This window comes from Paramormyrops kingsleyae, chromosome 4, assembly GCF_048594095.1.
Source record: "Paramormyrops kingsleyae isolate MSU_618 chromosome 4, PKINGS_0.4, whole genome shotgun sequence".
NCBI lineage: Eukaryota > Metazoa > Chordata > Actinopteri > Osteoglossiformes > Mormyridae > Paramormyrops > Paramormyrops kingsleyae.
The window spans coordinates 17,934,344-17,945,593 of record NC_132800.1 but is presented as its reverse complement, the minus strand read 5'-3'; the positions used below and the strand labels follow the sequence as shown (position 1 = coordinate 17,945,593).

The following is an 11,250-nucleotide window of genomic DNA, read 5'->3' as shown; positions in this document are numbered from 1 at the left end:
GGGATGAGAAACATCCTTTGTGTGAAACATGGTTTAATTTTGTAGGGAGGACAAGTGATTTTATCAGTTTGACACGCTTAATGTCGGCTGAAAGCCAAGGAGCAGGGCGAGTTTTCCTGGGGTTAAGAGACAGTGGGCAGAGGTGATCCATGGATGAAGAAAGTGAGGAGAGGAGAGTATCAGTTGCAGGCTCCAGTGCAAGGGAGGAAAAGGAGTTAAGGTCAGGAAGGTAGGACAGGGTGCAGGAAGCAACAGATGAAGGGGAGATGGAGTGGAGGTTTGGTCTAGTGGGCGAGAAATGTTGAAAGCCAGGATTGGGCAAGATAGGAAGGGTGATGGTAAAGGATACTAAGTGGTGATCAGAAATGTGAAGAGGGGTAATGGTGATGTCGGTGGCTGGAGAGGGGCGGCTGAAAACCAGGTCGAGAACATTACCTCCTTTGTGTGTTGGAGAGCAGTTGTTGGATGTCAGAGAAAAGGAATAGAGAAAAGGGAGGAGACCAGAAGAAAGGAGCTTGTCATGAGGGAGATTGAAGTCACCAAGGAGAATGAGAGAGGAGCTGTCAGTGGGGAAGAGACTGAGGAGAGTATCCAGCTCCTCTAGAAAGTGGCCTAGGGGGCCAGGAGGGCGGTAGACAACAAAGATAAGAATATTGAATGGAGAGGAAACTGCAACTCCATGGAATTCAAAGGATGAAATGTTGAGCTGGGGGAGATAGAGGGGTGTGAAGCACCAGTTCTGAGATAGTAACAGACCTGTGCCACCGCCCCTGCCAGTCTGGCGTGGAGATTGAGAGAAAGCATAAGCAGAGGAGAGAGCAGCTGGTGTAGCCGAGTTCTCTGGGGATATCCAGGTCTCAGTTAGAGCCAGAAAGTCAAGAGAATGGTGGGAAGCAAAGGCGGATATGAAATCAGCCTTCTTTACAGCAGACTGGCAATTCCAGAGGCCGCCCAACACCCGACGTTGGGACTGGGATGACCGAGGAGGGTAGATAAGATTACTGGATGTGCGGCTCCTGGATGTTGGATGGGATCTTCTAGATCTAAGAGATGAGTGGACTGAGATAGGTCTGAGGCACATGTCTGCAGTGATGGTGTGAGTTTGCAAAATTGAGAATAGAATAGAAAAGAAAGGATAGAACAAGTAGTAACATGCAGATTAACTGCATTTGTCTCTAACCGCCACAGACACAGACTCACCTTCAATATAACTCAGTTAGCCCCACCCCTAATTTACACCTTCAGCGAGACCGAAACTACACTTGATTGACTACCTGATTACTGATTAACTACTGATTAACAGAAACTAGCAGACACTACAACAGTTTCAACTGAGTCCAAAGTAAACAAAGACAGAGTCCTACCTTACTAGCAGAGAAGAAATCCAAATCAGAGCTTGAAGCACATAGTAATTAATTATTTACAGGCACTGTTAATGTGAGGCTGGTGCAGTATTTGTATGAGGAAAGTGTAACAGCAGAGAGGTGTGCAGTAGGAATGATGGACTGGTTCAAGGTGGAGGTGGGATTGCACCAAGGATCGGCTCTTAGCCCTGTCTTGTCTGTAATGGGGATGGACAGACTGAGGAATGCGATCAGACAGGAGATCCCATGGACTATGATGTTCACAGATGACATTGTGATCTGTAGTGAGAAGAGGGAACAGACTGAGATGAGCCTGGAGAGGTGGAGGGATGCACTGGAGGGAAGAGGAATGAAAGTCAGTAAGAGCAAGATGGAGCACATGTGTGTAAATGAGAGGGAAGGTGGAGGAATGGTGTGGTGGCCAGGAGTAGGAGCAGTGATGGTGGATGAGATTAGATATTTGGGGTCAACTGTCCAAAGTAATGAAGAATGCAATAAAAAAGTGATGAAGAGGGTACAAGCAGGGTGGAGTGGGTGGGGAAGAGTGGCAGGAGTGATGTGTGACAGAAGGGTGTCTGCAGGGGGGTGTCTTGTGTTTGTTTACATGTATATTTACTGTACCTTTGATCTGTAGGAAAAGGTCCCTCTCTGAAGTAGATTGGGGGGTCCATTGACTCATCACTCTTCATGGAAACACAGCTGGGTACAGGTGAGCCTGCTCTCTCCATCAGGACACTGTGGACAGTCAGAAGAACAATCCTCATTATTTAAACATAGTCCATATAATTCACATTAAACCTTCAGTTGTTTAGCCTTCTACTCTACCTTCATGTACTTTTATATGTCATATAACTCATGATGCAAGCAGGCCTGCTTACAGTTAACTTTAATATGAAATAGTCTCAGCTAAAAATGAGATTGCAATATGAAAGGTTTAGTGTCATTGTTACAGTCTCAGTTGCTAGGCTGTTGTTGCTTTTTATTCCTGTTTATTGAACTATTTGTTTATATATTTGTTTGTTTATGCTCTACTTCATTATTTGTGACCATTTTTGATAGAACTGGCTGACTGTGGAAGAAAAACGAGGAGAAAGAAGATGCTGAGGTCTGTTTATTAATCTACACGCATTAACATGTTCCACACTGAGCCAGTCATAGCTAGGAACCCTTTCTGCTTTTATATTATGGCCTGACTATAGACCCAAAGAGACATGCAGCTAGTGGGCTGTAACAATCATTTACCATAAATCACAATGTTCTTCACAACACGACCCTGACAGTGTTCCTGTCTTATTCGGGTGTTACTCCTGTGATCACTGCTATTGATAATTGATTAGACTTTAAAAAATACTCAATGCCAAATTTTTGAGAACATATATTTTTGGAAAATAATGTCATTTCAGCTAGGAAATGTAAACCTAGATCCTGTAAGAACAAACACAGTGTATTCTGTAGCGGAAACACCACAAAATTAACCTCAAATGGGATTCCCCACAATAAAATTCACAATAAATTATCAAGTTCCCCATGATAAGTTTTGCTGAGCACCTACCAGACTCCTACTAGAAACCTTTGTGTAAAGTTACAACTGATTGACTCTCTCTTTCAAAAATGCGGGGAAGATTTTTTTTATGTCGGTTTGTAAAGCAGTACAAACACACAGGTTCTGTCTTACCTCTCAGTTGTCTTTGTTTTACACCCCACAGGGGGGGTCATTTCAGAGGCAGCTCTCTCCATTTTTGTGCCGATCAAGACCAGATGACTCCTGCTGGGGCCTTTGTGAATATCAAACGTTATCAGATACATACAGGGGTTGGACAATGAAATTTAAACACTGGCCAATGTAGTGTTTGAGTTTTCACGCCTATATTTGTGCAACCTGTTGGCCAAACTTCACTGTTTGCACATTCTATCAGTAAGAGCAGAGTGTGAAGGTTGAATTAGCAGAGCAATAACATAGCTCTACATAAAATGCTTCACTCCACACAACATAATTGGAAACATATTATACTATTAGACATATTATATTCAAAAGAGGGCAAATTATTAGTGTGCGTCTCACTGGTGCACCTGTGACCAGGACAGCGAGTCTTTGTGGTGAACTGAGAGCCACAGTATCCAGAGTAATGTCAGAACCCCACCACGAAGGACAGACCATATGCAACAGGACTAACTGTGGATGCATGAGGAAGCTGTCTGATAGGGACGTCCGGCAACTAACCCGGATTGTATCCAAAAAACATGAAACCACAGCTGCCCAACTCACTGCAGAATTACATCCGCACCTCGACTCTCCTGTTTCCACCAAAGCTGTCAGTCGGGAGCTACACAGGGTCAATATTCATGCTCAGGCTGCTATAGCCAAACCTTTGGTCACTTATGCCAATGCCAAACGTCAGTTTTCAATGGTGCCAGCAGCGCAAATCTTGGGCTGTAGATAATGTGAAACATACACTCACCTAAAGGATTATTAGGAACACCTGTTCAATTTCTCATTAATGCAATTATCTAATCAACCAATCACATGGCAGTTGCTTCAATGCATTTAGGGGTTTGGTCCTGGTCAAGACAATCTCCTGAACTCCAAACTGAATGTCAGAATGGGAAAGAAAGGTGATTTAAGCAATTTTGAGCGTGGCATGGTTGTTGGTGCCAGACGGGCCGGTCTGAGTATTTCACAATCTGCTCAGTTACTGGGATTTTCACGCACAACCATTTCTAGGGTTTACAAAGAATGGTGTGCAAAGGGAAAAACATCCAGTATACGGCAGTCCTGTGGACGAAAATGCCTTGTTGATGCTAGAGGTCAGAGGAGAATGGGCCGACTGATTCAAGCTGATAGAAGAGCAACTTTGACTGAAATAACCACTCGTTACAACCGAGGTATGCAGCAAAGCATTTGTGAAGCCACAACACGCACAACCTTGAGGCAGATGGGGTACAACAGCAGAAGACCCCATCGGGTACCACTCATCTCCACTACAAATAGGAAAAAGAGGCTACAATTTGCACGAGCTCACCAAAATTGGACAGTTGAAGACTGGAAAAATGTTGCCTGGTCTGATGAGTCTCGATTTTTGTTGAGACATTCAAATGGTAGAGTCAGAATTTGGCGTAAACAGAATGAGAACACGGATCCATCATGCCTTGTTACCACTGTGCAGGCTGGTGGTGGTGGTGTAATGGTGTGGGGGATGTTTTCTTGGCACACTTTAGGCCCCTTAGTGCCAATTGGGCATCGTTTAAATGCCACGGCCTACCAGAGAATTGTTTCTGACCATGTCCATCCCTTTATGACCACCATGTACCCATCCTCTGATGGCTACTTCAAGCAGGATAATGCACCATGTCACAAAGCTCAAATCATTTCAAATTGGTTTCTTGAACATGACAATGAGTTCACTGTACTACAATGGCCCCCACAGTCACCAGATCTCAACCCAATAGAGCATCTTTGGGATGTGGTGGAACGGGAGCTTGTGCCCTGGATGTGCATCCCACAAATCTCCATCAACTGCAAGATGCTATCCTATCAAAATGGGCCAACATTTCTAAAGAATGCTTTCAGCACCTTGTTGAATCAATGCCACGTAGAATTAAGGCAGTTCTGAAGGCGAAAGGGGGTCAAACACCGTATTAGTATGGTGTTCCTAATAATCCTTTAGGTGAGTGTATATTGTTCCCTGATGAGTCTCCCTTCACTGTCTTCCCTACAGTTACAGTGTGGAAAAGCCCCAAAGAGACTCACCATCCGGACTGTTACGTACCCAGAGTGCAGCACGGGGGTGGACCAGTGATGGTCTGCACTGTAATATCATGGCATTCCTTAAGCTCACGACTTGATCTAGATGTGCGTGTCACTGCCAAGGACCACTAAACCATTCTGGAGGACCATGTTCACCCTGCGGTTCAAACATTGTACCCTGAAGTTGGTGCCATGTATCAGGATGATAATGCACCAACACACACAGAAATACTTGTGTCAGAATGGTTTGATGAACATGAAAATGAAGCTGAACATCTCTCAAGGGCTGTACAGTTACCAGATCTGAATATCATTGTCCACTTTGGGGTATTTAGGAGGAGAGTCAGGAAACGTTTTCCTCCACCAGCATCAGGCAGTGACCTGGCCACTGATCTGCAAGACAAATGGCTCAAAATCCCTCTGGCCACTGTGCAGGACTGTCACTGTATCTGTCATTCCCAAGATGAACTGATGCTGTACTGGCTGCAAAATGAGGTCCTACACCATACTAATAAATTATTGCGGTCTTAGATTTTGTTATTCAGACACATGGACAGACACATTGCCTTTGGATTGCAACTGTTCCTGTGTCTGCAGTTTTAATAACAAATAATTTAAAAAAGAATTCTGATTTCACTGCTGTACTAAAAAACTGTGAACCAAAAACTGAGGTTTCACTGAAATGTAATTCCATTGCGGGTCGATGACGGCTTGGCCCACTGGGTCTGGGCACAGGGGCCCCAGGGCCTTAGGGGGGCCCCGAGCGAAGTCCCCCACCTTGTGAAGACAGTCCATGGCCATTTTTAGGTGTAGATGTTTGGTGAAGAGACGGTTTCCCTTGTAAAGTATGTGAGCTGTATCTGACCTATAGCCCTGCTGACATGGACCTGCTTACTAACACAGCCAACACAGTAACATTATGCACAGCCAAGAGACTGACCAAACCTATCTGGGTGTGTCACCACTAAAAATTTCCAACCTCTTACTTGTAAAAGTAATATAGAACAATTGAATGGAATGGATTCGTAATGCAGGTTTATGCAAGCTAATGCTAATTCTGTTAGCATTTGATGCTGACATAAAACAGCGATTCTCACAGGGCGCTTTCACACCGCTGGAATGTTTTTTTTAGGAGCCAGAACTTTTTTCTGGAACCAGAAAGAGTTGCCGTGTTCACACCACAGAAACCCCAGCAGATTGTAATTCCTTGGAGTCAGCTCTGGAACCTCTTTTAAGTCTCATTCTGGAGTTCCGTGACCCTGAGTAGGATAAGCAGTTACAGAAGATGGATGGATGGATATTCTGGAGTAGGTACTTTTCATTGGAACACTGGGCTAGAGCTCATAGCAGTAACTTGCTGATTTAATGCGTCAATGAAAACCTTTTTGCTTGTGCCTCCATATTTCTGCATTGAAAAAGTAGATCAATAATGAATATACCTTTGTCAAATAAATTTTATTCCTTGGAAAACGAAAGATCAATCTGCTGGCTAGATTTAATAAAATAACACGGGCCATATAAATAAAAGACGTGTCCCATTTTGATTGCGATGAATCCCCCAATAACTACCAAATGTTCATTCTCTCATTTGTATGAAATATTTTTTTTTGCGTCTCCCATGCTTATTTAGCATGAAGGTCCCAGTTTTTGTTCTGCGGTGTGAAAGTAACACATGAAAGTGGTCACCAGCTACAAACGTCGCTGGTAGAAACAGGGCTGTGGAGTCAGTAGATAAATGCTCCGACTCCGACTCCTCAGTTTCTAAATCTTCCGACTCCGACTCCGACTCCCCGACTCCGACTCCTCTGTATGTATATACTATGCTAATGTATTTTCTACATCCATTGAAGGAAAGGAAGGCAACATACATGTCATTTCACCACAGAACTACTGGCTAGGAAGCCAACACTCTACTATAATGCCAGATTAAAGACAAACACAATGAAAACAAGGATTTTGCCACCGACCGATGTTCGTGTACAATCACGGCAATTGATTGGCGGCCGCAGATTGCGGGTGTCCACATGGACGGGCAGATCCAGCTTGCCGAAAATCTCGACCACCGCCCCCATCCAAAGTAATGTGATGCCTCTGTCTGCTGCAGTGGCTGTCTCCTCTGTCAGCCAGCCGGAAGTTTAGTGCATTGTGTCACTCACCGGCCAGCTGATCAGCAGAACGAGCCTCTGCTGGAGACAGGTAGGGAGACCTGTGTTCTCGGCTCCTTCGGCCCCCTTCACTAGCGCATAGCGAAGGGGAGCCGACAGAGCTGAGAACACACCAGATGATTTTTCAGGCGTTTGACGCGTGATGACTCGTTGAACGGCCGAAAAATCGGCAGTGCATCTGTAAATGTATGGGGGGCTTTAGGCTAGGTTCACAGTTCCCTGTAACAGTGGAACACGACACAATGGAAAGCAGTGCCGCACCTTACCTGTGCATTACATCCCATATAGTGACGCATACAGTCAATGAAAAGCATGCTTCATGGTTACTTGACATGTTCGTTTTGTGGTAACATTATGCACTGCATGCATTGGGCTTTATTCTTACAGCAGAGAAGTTTGTGAATTGGGACATTTCAACTTACTTTTTTAATTCCCATTTAAATTTAGTAGGAGTCGGAGTCGGTTAACTTTTTGCCGACTCTGACTCCGACTCCAGGTACCCAAAATTGTCTCCGACTCCGACTCCTCGACTCCGACTCCACAGCCCTGGGTAGAAACAGCCTGGGAACTTGTAACCAGGAACCATGTTGCAGAACTTTGGTGTGAAAGCGCCCACAGATGGTGGAGGGAAAATTATCATGAAGTAAATCATGATGTACACAGTGTGAACAGCAAACAAGTGTCACTTCCAAACCTCCAAACCTGGCAACACCTTTACCAAGCTGACCCTTGTGCAGTGGAAAATTAAAGCGAGCTAGAAATGCACAGGAATTATTATCTCTATGTGGAACCTATCGGGTACGGATTACCTGTATGCAAGTGGAAAAGCAACTTTAGATCCTACACAGTTTTGGCCAGCTGTGGTTTTGGGGCCCTTCAATTACCTAGGGGGGCCTTGAGCAACTATCAGCATCCATTTTTGGACGAAATCCCCCATAAGAACATAAGAAATTTACAAACGAGAGGAGGCCATTCGGCCCATCAAGCTCGTTTGGGGAGAACTTAACTAATAGATCACAGTTGTTAAACTCTTATCTAGCTCTGATTTATAGGAACCCAGGGTTTTAGCTTCCGCTACACTAGCAGGAATACTATTCCATACTCTAACTACACGCTGTGTAAAGAAGTGCTTTCTCAAATTCAGTTTAAAATGTTCTCTCCCACTAATTTCCACCTATGGCCACGTGTTCTAGTATTTAAACTAATATTAAAGTAGCCATTTGGCTGAACAGTATCAAGACCTATTAGAATCTTATATACCTGGATCATTTATCTCTTTTGCGCGAGACTGAACAGATTCAGCTCAGATAACCCACCTTGGGGTCGTCTGCAAATTTAACCAGTTTGTATTTAACCAGCAATCACTAAACTCATTTACTATATCAATTTCATTTTCAATTGTAAGACCCTTATTATCCTGCAGATTAGTGATTTCAGCTTTTAGAGCTCTTTTGGAGTTAAAAAACATCATTAATGTAAATTAGGAACAATAGAGGTCCTAAAATTGAACCCTGTCGTACCCCACTATGAACACAGGCCCACTGTGACATTGTGCCTCTAATAATACCTGCTGCTTCCTGTCTGTTAACCAGTTTTCGATCCAAGCTGCCACAGTTCCTAAAATCCCTGCAGCTTTGAGCTTAAGCAAGAGCCGTTTGGGGGACAACATCAAAGTCCTTCTGGAAATCTAAGTAGATCACACTGTAGGCCTTATTGTGATCAATTAAATGGTAATCTACCATTTTCACTTGGATTATAGCTTCCATTACCTTTCTAGTTATGCAAGTTAAACTGATTGGCCTATAGTTTGCTGGATTACTTCTATCCCCTTTTTTGAATATGGGTGTTATATTAGCATGCTTCCAATCAGAAGGTACCACACCCGCAGATAACGATTTCTGGAATATTAGAGTTAAAGGTTGGCTAATAATATCCCTCATCTCTTTTAAAACTATAGGTAAGATACCATCAGGCCCCTGCGATTTGTTTATTTTGAGCTTAGCTAGGCTTTGTACCACATCAGCCTCAGTTATGCATATATTAGTCATAGATGACGCTGTATTTGTACTAAATGGTGGCAGGTTACTTGTGTTCTCTACTGTGAACACTCGTGTAAAATAATCATTAAACTCATTTGCTAAATCAATTTCATTTTCAATTATAAGACCTTTACTATCCTGCAGATTAGTGATTTCAGCTTTTAGAGCTCTTTTGGAGTTAAAATATTGGAAGAAACTTTTAATGTCATCCTTAGCTTCCAATGCAATCTTCCTTTCTACATTCCTCTTGGCCAGTCTAATGTTATTTTTTAACTCAACCTGTAGACTTAGATACTCCTGTTTTATTTTGAAATCATTAGTTAATTTCCATTTGTGGAATAGAGCCCTTTTATTCCTGACTTTATTCTTAACTTCCGTAGTAAACCATCTTGGCTGCAGTTTCCTAGATTTAGTTTTGCTGGAAACAGGTATGAAGTCCTCTTGCACTTGCAACAATGTGCTTTTAAAAAATTCCCATGACTATGCAGTGCTTGTTGTTAGCGTCTTAGCACAGTGATTAACGCAACCTGTGCGTTTTGGGGTCTCAGGGCCCAGTTAATTACCATGAGGCTCCGAAGCTCTGTTCCCTGTTTGTGAAGGCAGTCAGCAATCATTTTCAGATAAAATCCTCTGGTACTCTGGACAGCCCAGAGGGGATAAGTGGCATAACGTATACTGGGGGGGGGGGGGAGACCTCGATAAGTTTGTGCCCAGGGGCCTGTGATTTCTTAATCTGCCAATGTACTAGTTGAATTACCAATACTGCTGGCTGATATTTAAGCTTTATCAGTATTCAAAGTTAGCAGCACCAGAGCTAAAGAATCAAGCCCAGAAACAAGCCCAATACACACGACCATATGGAACACAGTCAGTCCTGTGTTTGCCATATTATGTTTACATATAACATGCATACCACAGTAACTCCAGTAACCGCAATACTGCAGGCCTGGTTCTAAAGTCTTAATTTATCATTGTCTTTTGTTAGTGTGACAGTAAATGACTCCTTATGGCTTACCATGAACATAATATGGCACATTTTGCACCAATTTTTGGATACTGAACTCATTATATCCCAACACAAAGAAAATATCTGAGAGAGATGCAAAATCTGTCGAAAGGGGCTGAGTGCAGTGCTTTTCAAACCAGTCATGGGGAAAGACCACATTTCTGCTCCCTCTCAGCTCCCAGTCACACCTGTACCAGGTAATAATCTAGCTTCTCCATAGTACCTGCAACATTAAATCACCGGCGCCGCCACTGTATATAAGTGTGTTATACATGCTGATTTTATTATTATATATTATTAAATATAATCTTACCTTGAAATATGAAATGTCTTTATATTATTCCAGAATCTTATCCATGTTTCTTGACAAAATGGAGACTCCAGCTCTAAAATACTTTCACTTTTATTAACCCACAGAGACCCCCGCTGTCATACAGCCTCATACAGCTCAGGCTGGCAGGGCGGCTCACAGTCACCTCCTCCTCTGTCCCCCAGCAGCACTTCCAGAGCAGAGCAGCCAGACACCAACTGCTGGGCACCTTTCCAGTGGTTTATCTCTCTGTTCCTGGGCTTGGTTGAAGCTGCCCCTTTGCACTCAGCCTAGATTTGATATCTTAACTTTCTGGTTGTGAATTAATAACACAAGGCAACAAAAAAAAAAATTTGTTTTGTTCCTGGCAAGACAATGTTATTTTTGTGTTGCTTGGGCCAAAAGCAGCTAGTAATAATCATCCATTGAGTCAAAACATTGGTTTTGTCACTTCTGTCCAACATTTTGTATACAGTCATGGCCATAAGTTTAGCATCACTGCAGCAAAACCTTGTTTGAGTCACTGCTAATAATTCTGTCGTTCAATGGCAGTAAGTTATGGTGCCAAGCTGTTGTATATATAAAGTCTAAACATACACCAATGTAACTGCTGTAACATCA

At 43.2% G+C, this 11,250-nt stretch overlaps 1 long non-coding RNA gene across 1 annotated transcript; it reads right to left on the bottom strand.

The window, feature by feature from the left end:
• Positions 1-663: 663 nt before the first annotated feature.
• Positions 664-10,738, bottom strand: LOC140588936 (uncharacterized). The gene is made up of 4 exons (XR_011990164.1): positions 10,633-10,738; positions 3,040-3,139; positions 1,986-2,099; positions 664-706 (listed from the first exon to the last, which is right to left on the bottom strand). It is a non-coding gene; the product is annotated as an uncharacterized lncRNA (long non-coding RNA).
• Between the last annotated feature and the right edge of the window lie 512 nt (positions 10,739-11,250).